Raw genomic sequence first — 21,965 nt, forward strand, 5'->3', positions numbered from 1 at the left:
GGGACGACAGAGGATGAGATGGCTGGATGGCATCATTGACTCGATGGACGTGAGTCTGGGCAAACTCCAGGAGTTGGTGATGGACAGGGAGGCCTGGCGTGCTGCGATTCATGGGGTCGCAAAGAGTCGGACACGACTGAGCAACTGAACTGAACTGTGCTATGCAGTAGGGCTTTGTTGTGTACCTGTTTTGCATATGGTAGTTTGTATCTGCTAATTCCAAACTCTTAATTTATCCTGCCCCCCTCTCCCTTTCCCTCTTTGGTAACAATAAGTTTGTTTTCTATATCTGTGGGTCTGTTTATGATTTGCAAATAAGTTCATTTGTGTCATAGATTCCACATATAAGTGATATCATATGGTATTTCTCTTTCTGACTTCACTTAATATAATAATCTTAAGGTCTCCATGTTGTGGAAAATAGCATTATTTCATTCTTTTTGGTGGCTGAGTAGTATTCCGTTGTATACGTGTACCCCATATTTACCCATTGATCTGTTGATGGACATTCAGTTATTGTGAATGTGCTGCCATGAACATTGGACTGGGGTGCATGTATTTTTTTGAATTAGAGTTTTCGTCAGATATATGCCCAGGTGTGGGATTGCTGGCTCATAGAGCAACTCTATTTTTAGTTTTTTAAGGAACCTCCATACTGTTTTCCATAGTGGCTGCTCCAATTTACAAAGAATGATCAGTTTTAGGTGTGTCTGTATATGCTAAGGCTTGTTTGCTTACATTTTTATCAGTAAATTGTTGACTATTAATTACTTTCTGTTTTAGGGGTTTGACTGATCTGATTTAGAAACATTTAAACCAGGCTTTATTGTGTTAGTCTGATATTTCTGTGGGATCTGCTCACTCCCAGGTGAACTGATGCTTCCTGACCTCACTTTCCACGCTGACAAATAAGGGGAAATATTCTCTCCTGTGGTATGAAACTGTCGACTGTCTCAAAGAACTTTCTTCTGGAAATAGAACTGCTGCTGATCAATGTGATATTTGAACAACAGAGGAAAAGGTTTTCCCTTATAGTAAAGGTTTCATTGAATTTCCCATTAATCTTACACTTCCCTGTGTTATCTCTTAGTTCCTAAATATAAAATCATCCTTGGGACCTGCCTGAACTGATAAAGTTAGGCATAGAAAGTCCCAGACAATGAAAAAAGCAACTTAGAGCTGGCAAGGGCTAAATGGGACCAGCTGGTTTTATTATCTTTATATGCTCACTTGGCCAAGTGTTTTCCCGGGTTCCTTTGGTGACAGAGCAGACCGTGCCAATTTGATTCACAAATGCTGACAATGGAATTACTCTAAACATCCCTTTGGGGGAGATGATTAGAATGATTGCAACGCAGGATGGATGGCTATGGGAAGGGAGACACTGTGATTTCAGGGCCCAAATGATGGCTTCCTCCTCTGAAGATAACCAGTAACACAAACTACACGCTTTCACAGTGATGCATGGGAGTATCTTGGGCACACTGACCGTCCTTCCTGAACCCCAGTGTTAGAACACATGAAGTTAACCTGAATAATCAAACACAGGCATAATCCCTCTTTCTTGTACATATAGAAATAAAGATACTGTACAAATATGCAAAGAATACAAAATGCATGCATGCTAAGTCGCTTCAGTCGTGTCCCACTCTTTGTGACCCCATGGACTGTAGCCTGCTAGGCTCCTCTGTCCATGGGATTCTCCCGGCAGGAGTACTGGAGTGGGTTGCCATGCCCATCTCCAGGGGATCTTCCCAACCCAAGGATTGCATCCATGTTTCCTGTGGCTTCTGCATTACAGGCAGGTTCTTTACTACTGAGCCCCCCGGGGATGCCAATACAAATTGGGATCATCTTAATCCAATTGGAAGGGAGAGCTAGAAACCTAATGATGCACCATAAACATAGTTACTAATGTAGCTCTTCTAATCCTGGCTGTAAGTAACCTTTCCTTTTCCTTTCTGCTGCATTCAGTTCTATAAGGGGGACATGGGCACGGAGGAGGATGGTTCTCTCTATGATTTAGTAGAAAGACGCACCTTTATAGGAACGGTGATCCATCCAGCTGTTTATTTGACCTCTGCCAAAATTCAGTGTCTCTCTCCAGATTCATAAATGATGCTCTTCAGTCAGGAGATGTAGCCGAGGCTGTGGTTATCTGTGCAAGTTAAAAATACAGAACAAGAAGCACTTTAGGGAAAAAAAATAAGACAATTTCTGTTCTCAGATTTGCTAGACAAATAGCAGCTACTGACTGAAAATAACCAGGCAAGCTTGGCTGATAAAGGAGCCCAAGAGTAAGCAAAAATGAAACTTGTTTCATTGCAGACTCAGCTAGAAAGTATTTACAGATCCTATTTCATTCCTGAAGCAGTTGTGGTGATGTCATACATAACCAACATGGTTCATGCATTCGTCAGAAGCTGCTTGTCATTTGAGAAGCCATTTTTGCCTTCTGCTCTGTTTTCTCAAAGTGACGCACCAGCTATTGTCTTTGATGTGGGCAAGAAAGAAATTAAAATTTTTTTGGCAGTAAATGATGCATAGACAATACATCTGTAGTAAATTCTTAAGTCTCTTTCTCAATTCCATACTGCAGTCAGCAGGTGGGGCCATCAATAGAAAAAAATGGTCCACTAAGACCTTTTCATTTTGAGAGCACGTTTAGCAAACACTGATGATGAACCTGTCTTGGTATTTATGGTGCTGAGACATATTTCACGATGTGTTACATTGACATCTGTGTGACACACACTGAGATCTGCATGCCTGGATGAATGGACATTGCATTATGGAAACAGATGCAGGTGTTGATATTCCTGTGTTCAGGGTTGGGAAAGGGGCTCGGGGCTCCCTTTCTTGTTCAGACATGTGTACCTGTCATAGATCAGACATCAGAGCCTCTGTCTGGTGCACCCGCTTGGTTTTACATGGGCTGTGTGAAGGGAGATAAAACGGAATGGATTGATCTTGAGCCGTGGGTGAGGTGCGGTGATTTTTGTATATGTCTCTTCCTTGAATATGCAGTGGTGCACAGACTCCTGTTTTCATGGGACGCGTTCAAGCGCACAGTAAGTGACGTTCTGATGAGCTGGAACCTCTTCCTTCAGCAGATGTTTCAGCACATTGTTTCCCTGCTGCCACCACTTCAGCAGGTTTTTCTAAGTGAATAGATGGTTTGATTGCCGTGAGACTCACGTGCTCCCTGAACTTATCTTGCGTTTTCCTGCCATCATTCCAGACACAGTTTGGGTCACCATTCCAGCAGGAGAGACAGTCACACTAAACTATGCCTTTCTTCCTTTTCTATTAGATCTCAGGCAGCAAGGTCAGTGATGCTCTCAGAGACTTGATTACAAACACTCAACTGACACTGCAGATTGTTTTCCCCCTAGAGATTAACTAAATGATAATCTCCTTCCTAATTCTAAACAGAACACATGTTACTGTCACAGGAAACCATCCCCAGAGACCCTGCAAAGCTGCCTAATTCTGATATTGCCCTATCCTCATTTTTTGGGGATAGGATTCTTAGCTACTGTTACATAGATTGTGTTGCTGTAGTACTGAGTTTTGCTCTGGTTTCCAGACCTCTTTTATGTTTGCAAAATCAAGGTACCTTCCAAATGGAATTTTTCTGCTGTGTTTGACCAGCATCTGTGCTACTGAATTAAAGAAATGATGCCTAAGGAAATTGAGCGTAATCCAGTGGTTATCACAGCTTCCCAGGTGGCGCTAGTGGTAAAGAACCTGCCTGCCCATGCCGAAGATGTAAGAGACGTGGGATTGATCCCTGGGTCCGGAAGATGCCCTGGAGAAGGGAATGGGAACCCACTCCAGTATTCTTCCCTGGAGAATCCCATGGATAGAGGAGCCTGGGAGGCTATAGTCCACGGGGCCACAGAGTTGGACATGATTGACACGACTTAGCACACACACACCAGTGGTTATCACAGGGGAATAGGGATAAAATGACGATGGGGAGAGTTTTAGTTTCTATTTCATCCGCTTCAGTGTGGTTCATTTATTTTTGCCACAAGCAGATGTTGCATTGCTGATCATGAATAAAGGAGAGATTTTCATGATGTGCACAAACAGTTGCAAAGCTGGTTCCATTGGCAAATCCAGATCAGTTATTCATCTCAGGCACTGAGTCTCCTCTGAGCAATAACTTAATTGAATCAAAGTCTAATTCAGTTTTTCAACTTGCTTTCTGGGAGTCCTAATTTCTCTGTAACAGAATGGTTGTGAGATACCACTGGGAATTTCTTTCTTTCTTTTTTTTTTGAGGAAACTTCAGGGAGCAAGAAGGAGCCATTGCTGCCTCTGAATGCCATTTTCAGAAATGAATTTGAAGACTTGTTGAAAACATGATATTCCTTTTGCTAGAATTCAAGTGATTTTTAAATAACAATTCCCTTGAAATTTTAAACTCTGCTATTGCTGTTTGACAGTTATGTGGTTTTCCAGTGTTGTCCTTTATGCACAATAAAAAAAAAAAATCTCTCTACAAGGAAATCCAAAGTTAAGGCACCATCAAGATGACTGAGAAGGGGAAAATCCTACAAACTCTAGCTGACTTGGTCCACACCTTTGTGTAGATCTTCTTCCAAGCCTCTTGGTCAAAATGTTTTTGGGGACAACTATATAGGTGGAAGAACATAACTCCTGAGTTATGTTATTATGTTATGAGTAATTGCAGTTATGTGACTACAATTCTGGAAAACGTTTGATACCATGAGTGTATCTATTAGACTCTTTTGGTTAGGGATGATAGAAGCTGAAGCAGCTTAAGTAGAAAATATTACTATGTTTGCTTGTAAAACTATCTATGGGGTTGGAGATAAATGTGATCAGTTTTAGGTGTGACTTGTTCTGGGGGTTCAGACAATGCCATTGGACCTCTGACTCTGTCTTTTCTTACCTTGGCTCTGTTTCTTTCTGTATTTGCTTCATCCTCAGGCATGTTCTGGAGAAGGCAATGGCACCCAACTCTAGTACTTTTGCCTGGAAAATCCCATGCACGGAGAAGCCTGGTAGGCTGCAGTCCATGGTGTCGCTAAGAGTCGGACACGACTGAGCGACATCACTTTCACTTTTCACTTTCATGCATTGGAGAAGGAAATGGCAACCCACTCCAGTGTTCTTGCCTGGAGAATCCCAGGGATGGGGGAGCCTGGTGGGCTGCTGTCTATGGGGTCGCACAGAGTCGGACATGACTGAAGCAACTTAGCAGCAGCAGCAGCAGCAGCAGGCATGTTCAGTGTGCATAATGGCAAAGAGGACTGTGGGCTTGTTCCAAAAAGAAGAGAAAGCCACTCTTTTTTCTGAGTCCACATAGCAAATCTCAAGGGTCTAATGGACTCTAATCATCCCTGCCAGGGAGATGGAGTTCACTGAGTGACCAGTATCATGGTCCTACTGTTGAGGAGTGGGGTGGGCCTGATACAACCTCCCCACTCCCACCTTCATTCCAGGACCTTGTGGAGTGGAGGATTGTTCTCCAAGAGAAGAGTCATCAGATGCACAGACTGCAATCCCGCCTTGGAAGGCTACTTCTCTAGGACCTGGTAGGTTCCTCAGCCCCTAGGGAGACTGCCCAACGGTAATTATGTTCGGGCATTTGAGAATTAAGTGGATATTGTATCCCCTTAACTTTCAGTTCTAGCCAAGCAAGTGTTAAAAAAAAAAACAAATCCCTTAGTTATAATTCACTTAGAAAACCTAGGAAAAAAGATTGCTCAAATCTGTTTGTACCAAGGCTTTATTGGAAATGCATAAAACACATTTGGGTCCTCTTGGTGATCACTCCCTCAAGAATGTTTTTGTGATTTTCTCAATTCAGTAAAATCTCCCTTAACTAAATTACCCAATTTATCTCATAAAAATCTGGGTCTGCTATGAAACTGTTATAGTTGTGATGATGATGATAAATTATAAAGTAATTGTTTGGCAGTCATCATGTAAGGCTTCTCATATGTTTTGTCTTAAAATAATTTTTACAGAAATTCTGTGAGATAAGTATCAAAATCCTCACCTTGATAAATAGGGTTGAAGTAACCATACTTAGGAGAAGGCAATGGCAACCCACTCCAGTACTCTTGCTTGGAAAATCCCATGGATGTAGGAGCCTGGTAGGCTGCAGTCCACGGAGTTGCAAAGAGTCGGACATGACTGAGCAGCTTCACTTTCACTTTTCATAGGCAGCCCACTCCAGTGTTCTTGCCTGGAGAATCCCAGGGACGGCAGAGCCTGGTGGGCTGTCGTCTATGGGGTCTAACAGAGTCAGACACGACTGAAGCGACTTAGCAGCAGCAGCAGCAACCATACTTACCCGAGGTCACACTGTGTAGTGGAGCGGGCGTTCAAATGGATTTGTCTAGTTCTGAAGCCTAACCTCTTAACTGCTATACAACCTCTCTGTGCAGAGCTTGCCTGCATGAATAAAGTAAAGGGGGTGAAGGGAACTGCACAGCTGAGCCTGGAGGTCGGGTGGAGAGTGACTTTCTATGGGAGGGAGGTGATTCTGGGTCTTAAATGACTGAGGCATCATGACTTGGTTCATTTCATTGTTTGCATTTATTCCATTCAGATCCACCTACTTTCCAATCTACGACCATAACCCCTTTTAATCTCCATATTTGAAATAGATAAAAGTAATCTTTATTGAGGAGGTTGTATCCTAGATGAAACTCAGTCTCTTTCACTGTTAATTGCTTTATTTAAATTTTGGAAGGGTAAAATGATAATGGTTAGTATTTGAACCATGCTTCATAATTAATCAAGAGTTATCCAAATCATTGCTTGTAATGTAACAGGTCAGATGCTGGCATCTCCCCTGTAGTGGTGAGGAATCTTTAATTTGGAGAAGTCGTGTGACTTCCCTCCAAGTCTGCTGACTCCAGATATCATGCTCTATCAATTAAACTCTTTAAAACGGAACTGAATGATGATAAGATGGGCAGAGCTGTCCTGTAATCACATAGAGGTTATCATTTCCACTGGAAGTAAAACTGCCGAGGGAAGGGAGTGTCATGCGGTCATTTCACAGTTGTTAATTATTTCTGTTGCACAGTGCTTCTCCAGTTTATTTTTAGCTCTGGAGTATGAGTCACCGCCACGTTAACCTGCAGACTCTCATGCCGATGACTGTTCCAGTTTCTCTTTATTCTACCGAATTTGTTAGGGCACAGTCTGTGGCCCAGAATGTGGTCTCTCTTGGAGAATGTTCTACGTGAGCGTGAGAAGAATGTGGATTCTGTTGCTAGGTGAAGTAGTCAATAGATGTCTCTTACCTCCCATTGACAGACAGAGCTGTTGAGCCAACTATGCTCCTACTGATTTTCCGTCTGCTGGATCTTACAGATTTCTGTATCTCCCTTTCTGATAGAAGGTGGTGAAAGCTCCAGCTAAAATCCTGGATTCATCCTTTATTCTGTCAATATGGAGAATTCCATCCATCATTTTCTTATCTTAATCTTGCATTCCTGGAATAAATCCAATTTCACTGTTACATATTAACATTATTGTACATTGTTGGATTCAATCCGTTATGGCTTTATTCACTATTTTGCACCTGTGTTCATGACTATTGTGTTCTGTTCAGTTGGCAAGTTGTGTCCAACTCTTTGTGACCCTATGGACTGCAGTGTGCCAGGCTTCCCGTCCTTGACTATCTCCCAGTTTGCTCAAATTCATGACTATTTCTGGTCTATAATTGTTCTCTCTTGCAATGTCCTTATTAGATTTTAGAATCCAGTTTATATTGGCCTCAGTAAATGAGTTAGCTTCTCAGCTTTTTCCTTTTTAAAAAATCCTCTGTAAGTTAAGATTGATATTATTTTTTCCTAAATAGTACAAATAATAGACTGGTGAAGCCCTCTGGGTCTGCAGTTTTCTTTTGGGGGAGATTTAAAATTATAACTTAAATTCTTTTAATACATGTAATAGTCCTTGGCTTTTCTTTTTGTGTCAATCTTGGTAACGTTTTTCAAGGAATTAACTTATTTAAAATTTCTAATTTAATGGTATGAAGTTGTTTATAATATCCTCTTATTATCATTTTAATATCTCTAAAACCCTAAGTGACGTCTTTATTTTTATTCCTGATATTTGTAATTACTTATTTATTTCTATATTTTGAAAAAAGTTGCCAGGATTTATCAGTTTATTGGTCTTTTTAAAAAGTCAACTCTTGGCTTTTGAGGTTTTTCTATTATGAAATTATTTTATTTCATTAATTTATATTAGTTAGCAATGATAATAAGCTTCTTAGTCCATTTCCTTTCTCAGTTAGCTTGTTTTTTATAAGCTTTTATTATCTTTCTAGTGATTATTTTAGAATTTAAAGTATGCATGCTTGACCTTTCAATACCTGTTACAAATTATGCCCTTGTTTGTATTTTTCATATTTTAACTTTTGTCTATTCAGTAAGAGTATTTCATTTAACTCTACCAAAGCACATTGTATTTCCTTCCTGACCAGTTGCTCAGTCCCATCTCTTCAACAGAGACAAACTTCATCTAAATTATCTCATCTGATTGATGATTGTCATTTATAACTATATTGCTACATCTGTCTTGGGTATTCCTTTGGAAAAGGTGTATGGATTCATTACATATTCTAATGTATTGTCTATAGATTATAAGATAAAGTCAAACATGTATCTGTTGATACTTTTTAAGTTGACCTGTCTTTATACTTAGAAATGTCTCTTAATAGTAGGCTTCCATAGTGGCTCGGATGGTAAAGAACATGCCTGCAATGGAGGAGACCTGTGTTTGATTGCTGGGTTGGGAAGATCCGCTGGAGAAGGAAATGGCAACCCACTCCAGTATTCTTGTCTGGAGAATCCCATGGACAGAGGAGCCTGGTAGGCTACAGTCCATAAGATTGCAGAGTCGTACACGACTGAATGACTATCACTCATCACCTTAATTTTACTAGTATTTTCCTTCTGTAAGAAAGATCTGTTCTGCTCTTAAACTTTTTTACTTAATTATTTATTTCAGTTATATTTTTTAGTAGTAGAATTTTTATTTGATTTAAAAAAAAATTCTGTTCTCTGGCAAAACTCTTCTTGTCATCTATCTCACTGAACACAATAATCATGGGTATTTTAAAATCCATATCTAATAACTGCGTGTCTGCCTCCCTTATTTACTTTTTTTGGTTTTTAATAATTTTTACAGAGTACAGGTATTGGGTATAAAAAAATGTAAGAACCTCTGGTTGATGTTATAGTTCTCCAAAAAGGATGCAATTTCCTTCTGGCAGGCAGTTAGAGGAGTGTAGCTGGCTCTGGTCTAACCAGCCAGAGTGGAGAATGTTGTGGTCCTTGTGGAATCAAATGGAATCCCTCTTTGCCCTTGCTCCGAGGGCATTGCCTGGGCTCACCTTGAGCTCTGAGTTTTGTTTTCCCAGTGTGCAAGGCTGCTGACACCAGATTTTGATTTTCAGCCTTTTGGCTGCTGTTTTCTGCTTAGTCATGCAGTCTAGACGACTACTGGAGTAAGTGTGCCTTCCTCACTAAAATCCCGGCTCTTTGGGTGCCTCTGAGCTCCAGCTTTTGTTTCCCATCTCTGTGAGCACTCCAGGCCCCAGGCTGAGCTCCTCTGCCCCGTTTCTCAGCTTCTCCTGCAACGCTCCTGAATTGATAGGCGTTTCCGAGGAAGAGCAACCAACAGTGTTTGTCTCAAGTTCCCTCTTTTCCCTCACCTTTGGTCCCTTGAGATATTAGTTACTCTCAATGCCATTAAGCAGCTTTTATAAAAATTATGCTGCTTTTACCATTGTTTATACCAGCTACCTACCAGATGGGAGTGATCTATAATAGAACCAGGTCTCCTGTTTTGATTTCATGGTTGAGACTTCTGAGCGGTATTTCCCCTCTCTTTTGTGTTAAAGATTTTCTCCTCCGTGGTGATCTGTTGAGAGTGAGGTGCTGAGAAGCTGACTGAAAGGTGTGAGTGTGGCAGGTTTTATATCTGAAGGTGCTCCTGGGTGGTTATGGTAAACAGCTTCTCTGGATCCTCCTAATTGCAGTATCTGTAGGTGTCTTCTCTTAAGCTCCTACTTTCTGGAGGGTGATGTCCTCTAGCTTGTGCAGGGGGTGTGAGCCTGGAGGTCAGTCACGTGAGGGCAGGAGGGGTCCTTGGGGGTCAATACACAGGTTTCACTATTCCCTCTGTTTCTAGCATGGTGACCGTGTCAGGACACGCGGCTGCTGCATTGGCTGCGTGTGACAGCTTTCTAGTCTTCTGGGTCATGGAGGAGAGCGGGGTGTCTCAGCTCCTTGGGCTGACTTTCAGCAGTTCTGACTTCACCACACCCTCACCTCCACCTCAGAGGCAACAAATAACCCCCACTGGTAACATCGTTTCAGTGCTGCAGTCTCCTCGTGCAGGTGAACTGCTGAATATTTCTGATATCTATCTTCTTATTGTCCTATTAGTGGGATTTCAGGAGGAAACTATGTCAAAGCATGTGTTCAATCTGCTGTGCTTTACTGGTGGTTCACAGTACTCTCAGTAACTAAAAAGAAATCTTAATATCTTTCTTCCAGAATTGATTCATTAAGAAGTCAGATGTGATAGGCTGCTGCTGCTAAGTCGCTTCAGTCGTGTCCAACTCTGTGCGACCCCATAGACGGCAGCCCAACAGGCTCCCCCGTCCCTGGGATTCTCCAGGCAAGAATACTGGAGTGGGATGTGATAGGCACGTGATCTAAAAACACATATCCAAATTGTCAACCAAGAGAACTTTTCCTAGAGAGAGAGAGAGAGTATGATCACTGATGACTTGTTGTTCGGTTGTCAAGTTGTATCCGACTCTTTGTGACCCCATGAACTGCAGAACGCCAGGCCTCTGTGTCCCTCACCATCTCCCGGAGTTTGCCTAAGTTCATGTCCATTGAATCGGTGATGCCATCCAGTCATCTCATCTTCTGTTGCCCTCTTCCCCTTCTGCCTTCAATTTTTCCCAGCATCAGGGTCTTTTCCAATGAGTCAGCTGTTCACATCAGGTGGCCAAAGTATTGGAGCATCAGCTTCAGCATCAGTCCTTCCAGTGAATATTCAGGATTTATTTCCTTTAGGGTTGAATGGTTTGATCTCCTTCCAGTCCAAGGGACTCTCAAGAGTCTTCTCCAGCTCCACAGTTTGAAAACATCAATTCTTCAGTGCTCTGCCTTCTTTATGGTCCAGCTCTTGCATTCGTACGTGATTACTGGGAAGACCATAGTTTTGGCTATATGGACAACTTAGTACCAGAAAGCTCAATGTAATATGTATTTGCTTATTTGACTGTAAGAGCAATAAATGCTGGAGAGGGTGTGGAGAATAGGGAGCCCTGTTACACTGTTGGTGGGAATGCAAACTAGTACAGCCACTATGGAGAACAGTGTGGAGATTCCTTAAAAAACTGGAAATAGGAGTGCCTTATGACCCAGCAATCCCACTGCTGGGCATACACACTGAGGAAACCAGAATTGAAAGAGACACATGTACCCCAATGTTCATCGCAGCACTGTTTACAATAGCCAGGACATGGAAGCAACCTAGATGTCCATCAGCAGATGAATGGATAATAAAACTGTGGTACATATACACGATGGAGTATTATTCAGCCATTAAAAAAGAATACATTTGAATCAGTTCTAATGAGGTGGATGAAACTGGAGCCTATTATACAGAGTGAAGTAAGCCAGAAAGAAAAACACCAATACAGTATACTAACACATATATATGGAATTTAGAAAGATGGTAACGATAACCCTGTATGCAAGAGAGCAAAAGAGACACAGATGTATAGAACAGTCCTCTGGACTCTGTGGGAGAGGGAGAGGGTGGGATGATTTGGGAGAATGGCATTGAAACATGTATAATATCATATAAGAAACTAATCGCCAGTCCAGGTTCGATGCAGGATACAGGATGCTTGGGGCTGGTGCACTGGGATGACCCAGGGGGATGGTACGGAGAAGGAGGTGGGAGCAGGGTTCAGGATGGGGAACACATGTACAACCATGGCAGATTCATGTTAATGTATGGCAAAACCAATACAATATTGTAAAGTAAAAAAAAAAAAAGTATAATTTCATGTAATCAAGTTGGGATCATTTTATGGAGCTAGGGAGTGGGACCTAGGATATAGAGTAAAAATGATTTTACTGGAATATTACAGGTAAAACATTTTTGCATGCAATCTAGGGCAAGAATATGTTTTATTTCAGCTTATTTAGTAAAAGTAAAGCAACAGAGAACCCTTCTGAATGTGTACATGGTGTGAGTTTATTACACACGGAACTGATCGTCACTCAAACAGGGACATACAGTGTTAGACCTGGCAGAGAATATCACTGGTATTTAAAGCAAAGGAGTGTGTATCCATGGAGAATGTGTTGGGGAAGAGACGGCCAGTGAGTATCTCCTATTTGAAGTTATTCAGTATCTCTGGAAATTCAGACCTGAAGTAGCAGCATGGATAATGCATTTGCTGTCATGAAGGAGAAGATTGGGTTCTTATCTGGACTTGAACATCATGGAAAGACTTATGATGCCTCTATTAGAAAAGGGCAGCAGAGAATCAGCTCAGGGACACACGGGAACTTGGAAAATGGTTGAAGTTATTTATCTCAGAAAGGAAAGGAAGGATCTGCTGACACAGATAGTAACTGAGCTAAACAGTAGAGGTAAGGATGACCAGCACCCAGGCCAAGGCCTTAAGAAACTCATCATCTCCTCTGACATTCTTCCCTATTCTATCCAAGAGATCAATCATTGACTGTTTTGATTGACTATAGATTGATTTCTAAGGAATTTCTTCTTTCTCCCTTCGAATCTGGAACAGTTTTCCCTTCTCCATTTTGAAATCTTATGGCTCTCTAATCCCCTCTCCTAAATTTGTTGTGTTCTGTAAGCATCTAAGAATTTTTAATGTGTGTACAGCAATGGCCTAGGTGGTTTTCCTTCTAGAATTCTTCCACTCATGGACTTAACTTGTCTTACAGCTGTTCTTTTAATTATGGATACCGGCAATGTGAATGTCCTTATATTAGTAGGAAAGTTTTACTTAAATAAAAGAATCCCAATTAAAACAATCACAAGCTGCAAAGAGAACTTATTTCCATCCGTGATTAGGAAGTTAGGGGTACAGCAGTATTGAGCTAGGCACACCTGGATCTCCTGGAGCAAATGTAATCAGGGTTGTATTTCTATCGGCTCCTCTTTCCTCCGGGTTACCTTTATATTCAAGGCAGTCTTTCTTCACATGGTTTCTAAGTAGTGTGCCTTTACAGTAATCCCCAAATTGACCTTGGTAGGTAGAGGATGCGTCTTCAAGATGACTGCAGAAACGTCCCAAGATGCTTCCCCAAGGCAGAGCTGGGGCCACTTGCCCAATCCTGGACCAGTCCTTATGGACCAAGAGATGGTGTATTCTGATTGGCTAGGCCTGTGAGCCACGTGCTCACTCTCTGCGCCGAGGTGAGGTTAGCCCCGCCAGAACAGTATAAACCAAGAATGCAGAAAGGCTTCTTCCTATGGAATTTCTGGGCAAAGACATAAATGAAAGAAATCACTGTTCACGGACCTCCTGCAAGTTAAACATTTTCCTCCCCAAATCTTCCTGAGGCTAGAGGCTGGTCCAGGCGCCTTATCCATCTCTACATCCAAATGGTAGCCAGTTCACCTACCTGCTGGCTGGTACAGGGGAAGTTGTTTGCTCATCTTTCCTTCTCTCCAGGATTCTATCCAAATGCCGCTCTCTCTCTGAGAACTCAGAGCACAGCTGATGCTAGCCCGACCACTTCCATTCACACGTGATGTCTTGTATCTGCTTCCTCCCTCAAGTTCTCTTCCAGCTCTTCTCCACTTTTCCTGAAACTTCTCTCTCTCCATCCCACGTTTGAGTAAAATGTGCCTGTACGGGGGCTGACGGCTTGAAGAGTGTGCAGCGTGATATTCTTATACAAAGGAAAGTGAGGTCAGGCTTCATAGAGGGGACATTAGATATAATAGTCTCTTTAAGATTCAGAACCTTCACGAAAGTCGTCTTTCAGCCAAATCATTTTCTAGTCTGAGCGTTATTATTCAATGGTTGGCATTTAAAATCAACTCTTTCATGATAAATTATCCTTTAGTTTGGTTAATTGTGAGTATTTGAAAGGCATTGTGAAACTGTTGCAGCCACCGTATAGGCTCAACAGTTCATGGACCGAACTGGACAGCTAATGATGGTTTAGAATAATTTGTCTACACAAGAGTGCACTTTCTTTGTGCTAAGCCTGCCATACCTCACAAAATAAACTCGTGACTGCAATTTTTAGTATTTGAGACAAGTCAAATAGCATGTACTTAATTAAGACTCATAAAAGGCCTATATTACATCCTGGGTTGGGGGTGGGGGGTGGGGGGTCATAGTGCTGGAGGTGGGTGGAGGGAGGTTACCTTGTAAAATGAATAGGACTTTGTTCCTGCCCTGGAGGAGTTTATCCTGGTGGGCTAGGAGGGTGGGGAAGAAAGCAACCAGACACACTCACAAAAGGTCTCAGGGGCTTTGATAGAGCCTCCTTCTTGGGCTTTGGTGGTCCTGAGCCCCTCATTTTGTCCCATGTGGTTATTTCAATAGCAAAAGTTAAATGCAACCGATAGTCTGAGTTCAGAAACCACAGTTGTGGTTCTGAAAGCTTGTGTCTGCACTTCTTTGAGTCTGTACAGAAACTATGACTCAATTTTCTATTTGGAGGGCCCCTAGAATTTCCACCCTTGACGTGGAGTGTAAGCCCAATTTCTGACTACTTGGTAAATCAGCAAGTCTTCTAGATTCTCCACAAACGGGGTGGTGGATTTTCACAGGGAGGGAGTGTTCTTTGGGCTTATCAGCTTCATTTTTTACAGGACAGGAAGTGAAGCGCTGACTTGCTCACACCTTCAACTCCATCTTCTGCAAACTATCCCCTTCTTTCGCTTCCTGCCACTTCCCTTCTGTGTCCTTCCCTTGCTCTGTGAAGCATCCACCCGGGTTCGTGTTCCTTTCAGGCATGGGAGGACAATAGAAAGCCTTGGCTTTCAAATGCCTCGCATTTTCTTCCCCTCTGAGTTGAGCTATATAAAAAAAACTCAGCCGACGAAGTCAGTGAAAGTCTTAACCAGTTGAAGCCCGCAGTGGGGTGGTGGTGGGGGAATTAGACAGGAAGAATGTAATTGCCGAAGCAAACAGGGCCAGATGAGGATGACACTCCAGCCAGGAATCTTCGCCCTGCACTTGGCGCTTCACTGACTGTCGACTGCAGTGCAGACCACGCAGGTGCACAAGCTGGCCCAGCCTCTTCTGCATAATAACCTACCAGCCATGGCCTCGAAGGCGTGATGTCATCATCCGTTAGTGCTAGTTCTGTCCTTATCGATCGGTGGGTTGTAACAAGATTAATTAATTGCTGAGGCATACAGTTGTCAAATCACTTTAAATGATTTTATATCCGAAACGGATATCTCAATCTATGTGTTGGATTCAAGATGCAATACCATAATTACTAATATTAAATCAAGGCTTTGTGCCATGGCATGGGTTGTCATATATTTCTTAAGTTTTTTTTTTTTTTTTTTTTTAAAGCAGAATGGAAACTTGTACTGCCTTTTCGTGTGCATTTGTGTTTTTCTGCCAGGATTTTCCAAATTGGTGAATTATTTAAAAATATGGAATTAAAATAGTGTAACTAAGGTTATCCTTGTGGTAAGTCTAGAAGGAAAACAGACTGTTGAAGTTGCTAGAGAATAAGAAATCTAAATGAGCTCTAGAGACTGTAGTTTGTCTTTAGAAGGAGAAGGCTTCTCAGTGCCATTTCCTGAAGAAATTTCTTTGAAATGGAAATGGAGTTGGAGCAGGAGCCCAGGGGCTCAGTCCATGCGTGGCGGGGGCCTGGTGGCCATGAGGAGGAGATGGGGGTGTGTGCAGTTCTGACCAGCATTACCCTGAACTGTCAGAAAGCCCTCTTAGTGGGTCACACCACTTCTTCCAGTTCCAGCTCCCTCTGCCCAAAGGGTTGCCTTTCTGAATGGCAGATGTCAGCTGGGGGACCCGAGGGCCACTTGGTGGCCGTGTCCACTTCTCTAGGTGGCTGGATTGTGCCTCCTGCCCTCCATACCAGCTCCCTAGATGTTTCTTCCAGCCTGCCAGCTCTTTTGATGAGGAGAGAAAGCTGATACTGCTGATCCACTGCTGTGTTCTCCTCTCCTCCCTGTTTTTGCCGAGTGGGTTTCTCTCTCTGCAATTATTTTCCCAATCTTTCTCCACCTAACAGCCTTCTTTATTCTTCGAAACCCCAAATTTCCTTGGCAAAACCTCTCTTGAACACCGATTCCCCAGGAAAACCTCTGAAGGCCTCCTGCTTCTCTGGGCTTCCTCACCCTTCTCCAGAGATTCTCTGGGCAGTCCTCTCGCTTCCTGACACTCCCACAAAGTTCTTCCAGGAAGACCTCGTGTGTCCCAGCTTCCTGTGCTCCTCCAGAGCTCTGCCAACCTCGGCTGTCTCTTTCTCAAGGCAGCTCCTGGCTGTGCTCTGTGTTCAGCGCTGCAGTAGGACTGTGAGGCTGAGAGACGTGCACTCATCTGGGGGTGTCATGCGATAGAGGAGCCAAATAGATTTGGGTGTGGATTTTGCCTCCAGGAGTTTTTCCTATTAAAATCTCCAAGAACCTCTTGGTATCTCTAATGATACCAGGGGTGATTCTCACCAGCCCAGCCTTGGTCACCTGCCCGTCGCTGAAGGACCCCTGTGTCTCGGGAGATGATAGACTCACTGGATGGGCTTGGGTCCTGGGATTGCCTCTGTATCTGTAGAGGTGGGATCAGACCCCCTTACCACATGGAGGAAGAGTGGGGTGGGGGTGCTAGTCACTCAGTCATGTCTGACTCTTTGCGACCCCTTGAGCGATAGCCCCCAGGCTCCTCTGTCCATGGGATTTTCCAGACTAGAAAACTGGAGTGGGTTGCCATTTCCTCCTTCAGGACATCTTCTTGACCCAGGGATTGAACCCATGTCTCCTGCATTGCAGGTAGATTCTTACAAAAGGAAGGGATTCAGGAGACATGAAGAAGAGTAGCAGATGTCAACTCTACCTGCAAACCAGAGGCAAGACAATGAAAGCGTGGCCCTGGAAATGACTGCACGTGTGCACGGGGAAAGGTTGAAAGAGAATATTTGACGTTCCGCAGTGATCACGGTGATAAATTTCAACTGCCTGGAAACAAAAGAGAAAAATAAAAAAGCAACAAGAATAGTATTTAAGGCCTTGAACCAGAAATGCCTTTTGCACGAGCCATCAGAATCGCCGAGAATGTTAGGGCAGAGGGAGGCTTTTTGGAGTAGGAGGGATGTGGATGCTAAGACAAAAGGAAGCAACCTCATTCTGATGAAATGCGATGCTGCCGGCAGCGTTTGCGTCTCATTGCAACCTTGAGCATCTCCAGTTAGGAGGCTCAACGACCTGCCTTGTGTATCAATGGTACCTCTTTGTTTGAAATAGTAACACACTTTGCTCTGGATGGTTATAATAATGGAGTTTAAATTGGTGGATACAGATGCTATCATTTCGACTGGGTTGTTATCCTTGTGTGGCAATTTGAGGAATCAATTCAGGGCACACATTTCAGAGTCCAGGCAGGAAGGTGGCTCAGAGTGCAGATGACCTGATTTATCTTGATTCCCAGGCTGGCTTCTTCCCACCAAGCTATTCTTCACTCCACTGTAAGAGTTGTCTTTCTACACCAGTCTGATCATGCTTCTCCCTGCTTAAAATCTCCTGATGACTCTCGATTGCCGTCAGACTTAGGTAAAGTCTGGAATCCTAAGCAGGACATTCAAAGCTTCATCTTCCTGGCTGTCTTTGCTCTGTCCTCCACACCCACTTCTGCTAGAGACACACGGCAGTTTTCTGCTTCCTGGAATGCTCGGCTCCTCAGTGCCTCTGGGCTTTGCTTAATCTGCTTCCTGATCCTGAAGACCCTTCCTTATCCCTCCTCTCCCTGGTTAGACCTAGTAGCCTGGAGTGAAAGCGAAAGTGTTAGTCATTCAGTCTTGTCCCACTCTTTGCAACCACATGGTGTGTAGCCCCCTACGCTCCTCTGTCCATGGAATTCTCCAGACAAGAATACTGGAGTGGGTAGCCTTTCCCTTCTCCAGGGGATGTTCCCAACCCAGGGTTCAAACTGGGATTTGAACTGCAGGCAGATTCTTCACCTTCTGAGCCACAGGGAAGCCCGGTCACCTGGAGACCCTCACTCAGTCAACCCCGCGTGATTCACTTGGCCTTCTGCTGTCCTCCAGGGTGTATCACGGTTCCTCCCTAATCACTCTCATGTTAGGAGAGGTGCTCACCTGTAAATGTGAGCCCTTCCCAGTGTGTCTGCCTTCCGATAACCAGCGCAATACCCAGGACCTACCAAGCACTGAATTCCTGTTTGTGGAGCCTGGGAGCGTAAAGGAGACCAATCCTGCAAAATGACTTAGAACTTTTCTGTGTCCCAAATGGTTGATTGGAAATTATTTAGAAGCCTGGGCCTGTTTCTACAGAGACGTGTATGTGGGGGTAGTTCTAGAGAGGGGAGTTGGTCTGTGGAGCCACTTTGAGTTAAGCATGAAGGAAGTTATTGCGTATCCATCAGTGAGCGGTGCCTGGACAGCTGCGGTGCTCTGAGACGTGGGGACATGCCCATGTGTCACTGAGATGTGGGAATGCCACCCCCACTGTGTCTCAGGGGCTGAGCAGTGGGGTCTCCAGGTGCAAGTCAGTTGCTTCCTGAATTGTCCTTAGAGTTGGTTCCAGCAGGTGTGGATGGTGGACAGTGGGTCCGTCTGTGGTCCTGGGAACCCAGGGGAAGCGTCAGAGGAGCGTCCTTGTAGGAGCCTGGAATCAGGTCCCAAGGGGGAGGGGGAGGGGGGGCGTGGAATGGGTGAGGGCCCCTGGGGGGTGTCCTCTAGCTTCCCTTCCTTTGCATAGCCCAGCTGCCCTCACCATGGCAGGCCAGAGGTCGTGCGGGGGCAGGGGAGGCTGTGAGATGAACAGGTGAGTGGTCTCGCTCGGCTTCCACTGCCCCTTCCGTCTGCGACGCCCTCACTGCTTGGAGGGTCTTTTCCTTTGCTTCTCTTCATCTTTCTCACTCACCATTACCTGGCCTGTCCCTCTTATGGTGACCAGCACACGATGGGCATGGAATGGTGACCAGACAGGGGAGATGGGGCGGTGATGGGGACAGAGCGTGGCAGCCAAATGCAGCTCAGTCACATGGGTCACGGGGGCCTTTACATCTCTGGGGTCAGACATCTGGGATCTAGTCCTTATTCTACCTACTGAGGACTCTTGGGCAAATCATCTAAATTCTCTCCCCTCAGTGTTCTGGACCGTATGGTGAGGATGCCAATGGTACGCCCCTTCCCTGCAAGGCTGTTTTGTTGTTGAAGGAGATGCTTCACAGAAAGCACTCCTGGGAAGATTCAAATGGTCTGGCCCTGGAACAGCTGAGGGCAGGGGTCCCAGGGCCTCAGGCTCTGCCCCTCACCACCCCTCTCTCCTCCCATCCTCGCCCCAGCCCTCTTCCCCCACCCTGGTACTGATTGTCCACCCCAGGCATCAGACACGTGAGGGAAGGAGCCCTCAGGTTGACCTCAGCCCAAGGCAACAGCTCTGGGATGGACGAGTGTCCCAACATCTGCAGATGACTTTGCAGATGGGCTTCCAAACTCCCGCAGCACATGACGGGGTGACAGAGAGGCAGGTGGGGAAAAGCTGCTCCCGAGGCGGCGTCAGCTCTCCTGGGGCTGAGCCTGAGACAGCGCCCTCACCGGCCTGCAGGTCCTCCTGGGGTGCCGGGGGCCTCTGAACACATGGCTGCTCGGAGCCTCTTTGCGGGTGCTCCTGCGGCTCCTGCTGGCGGGGTTCCCCGTCCACTGGGAAACAGCTGCTTTCCTATCAGACTCAACTCACACGTCGAGGCGAAGCCTTGCCTGCCCCTCTGGCTACTCCTGCCTCCCCGATTTCTCACCTTCCTCCTGACAGTCCCTGCCCCTGAGCCACCCCTCTCCCTCGGTGCTTGCCCGGCTGGTCCCTCTTCAGCTGGTGTGTCCTGCATGCACTTCTCTCTCTGAGTTTGTGGGCTCTTTGAGGACAGGGCCTGTTTTTGTGCTTTTGTTTTTATGATTTTCATACCATTCACTTTTATTTTTATTTATTTATTTTTTTATGGTAGTTATGTGCACATTAGTTTTTTAAAAAATTAATTTATTTATTTTAACTGGAGGCTGATTACAATATTGTAGTGGTTTTTGCCATATGTTGATATGAATCAGCCATGGGTGTACATGTGTTCCCAAACCTGAACACACCCTCCCACATCCCTCCCCATGATGACCCTATATACAAGACAGCAAAAGAGACATAGATGTAAAGAATAGACTTTTGGACTCCGTGGGAGAAGGCGAGGGTGGGATGATGTGAGAGAATAGCATTGAAACATGTATATTACCATATGTGAAACAGAGCGCCAGTCCAGGCTCGATGCATGAGACAGGGTGCTCAGGGCTGGTGCATTCACTTTTAAGACATTTATCTCTTTGTTTTTGGCTGGGCTGGATCTTCGTAGCTGCAAGGGATTTCTCTGCTTGGCATCAAGTTGGGGCTACTCTCTAGTTGCAGAGCAAGGGCCTCTCCTGCTGCTGTTTCCCTTGTTGGGAAGCACAGACTGTAGGACACATGGGCTCCGTGGTTGTGGCAAACGGGCTTCATTGCTTTGCAGGATGTGGAATCTTTATGGATCAGGGATCAAGCCTGTGACTCCTGCATTGGCAGGTAGATTTTTACCACTGAGCCACCAGGGCTTCCCTGTTCTTTACCTGTTTTCCTTTAATCCTTCCTGTGTCCCTACATGTCCAGCACCATGCCTGGCACATGCCGATGATGACTGTTGAGTCAGTGACTAGATAAATATATATCTGAATGCATTAAGTCACATGATCTGTGATTGATGCTGGATGTGAGAGCCTGAAGCAGGTGCAGGGTGGCAGTTGTGGGCCGTCTCAGCGGATGGTGGGAGGAAGTGACCAATGGAGACCCTGGGCTTGCTATTAGAGTTGCCCTGCTTGGGGTGGGGTGTGCACATCACAGAGCTGGGCTGTGGACTTACTGTTTCTGCTGGAAAAGGCTGCCACTCTGGGAAGGAAGCTGGCTGCCAAGGTCCAGGGGGATAGAGCAAGGTCAAGTTCAGGAGTGACCTCCATGTGTAAGGGTCTTAGAAGACAGGCGGTCAGGGAATGTGGAACAAGGGCTGGAGTCCAGCAACAGTGCCGGATCAGATGTCACATAGAGAGGCCCAAGAAGGAAAGGAGCAGGGAGATCAGGCCAGGATTTAGGTGAGCAGGTGAGCTCCGGGGGTGAATCTGTAGGTGCAGCCTAACTGTCTTGTAATTTATTATGAGGCCCTGAAGGTTTGTGTTCCTCCAAATTTATCTGCTGGGATCCTGATCCTCAAAATGATGGTGTGTGGGGATGGGGCTTTGGGGAGGTGGTTAGGTCATGGAGGTGGAGCCCTCATTAAGGGGATTTTTTTTTATTATTGTTCAGTCACCAATGTGTCCTACTCTTCGTGACCCCCATGAGCTCCAGGCTTCCCTGCCCCTCACCATCTCCCAGAGTTTGTCTAAGTTCATGTCCATTGAATTGGTAGTGCCATCCAAACAGCTCATCCTCTGTTCCTCCCTTCTCCTCCTGCCCTAAATCTTTCCCAGCATCAGGGTCTTTTCCAGTGAGTTGGCTCTTGGCATCAAGTGGCCAAAGTATTGGAGCTTCAGCTTCAGCATCAGTCCTTCCAAAGAGTGTTCAGGGTTGATTTCCTTTAGGATTGACTGGTTCAATCTCCTTGATATCCATGAAGGATATTAGTGCCCACAGAAAAGAGACCCCAGAGAAATAGC

General features: G+C 44.8%; 1 long non-coding RNA gene across 2 annotated transcripts in view; it reads left to right on the forward strand.

Moving 5' to 3' along the window:
• LOC129644681 (uncharacterized) overlaps positions 1–21,965 on the forward strand; it is a 53,578-nt gene that overhangs the window by 19,549 nt on the left and 12,064 nt on the right. The window contains exons 2-3 of one of the 2 annotated variants that reach the window (XR_008710927.1): positions 5,478–5,570; positions 17,056–17,232. This is a non-coding gene — a long non-coding RNA (uncharacterized LOC129644681). Of the gene's footprint in view, positions 1–5,477; positions 5,571–17,055; positions 17,233–21,965 lie in introns of those variants that run through there. The other variant, XR_008710926.1, reaches the window with a different exon arrangement.

Source organism: Bubalus kerabau, chromosome 2, assembly GCF_029407905.1.
Source record: "Bubalus kerabau isolate K-KA32 ecotype Philippines breed swamp buffalo chromosome 2, PCC_UOA_SB_1v2, whole genome shotgun sequence".
NCBI classification, from domain to species: domain Eukaryota; kingdom Metazoa; phylum Chordata; class Mammalia; order Artiodactyla; family Bovidae; genus Bubalus; species Bubalus kerabau.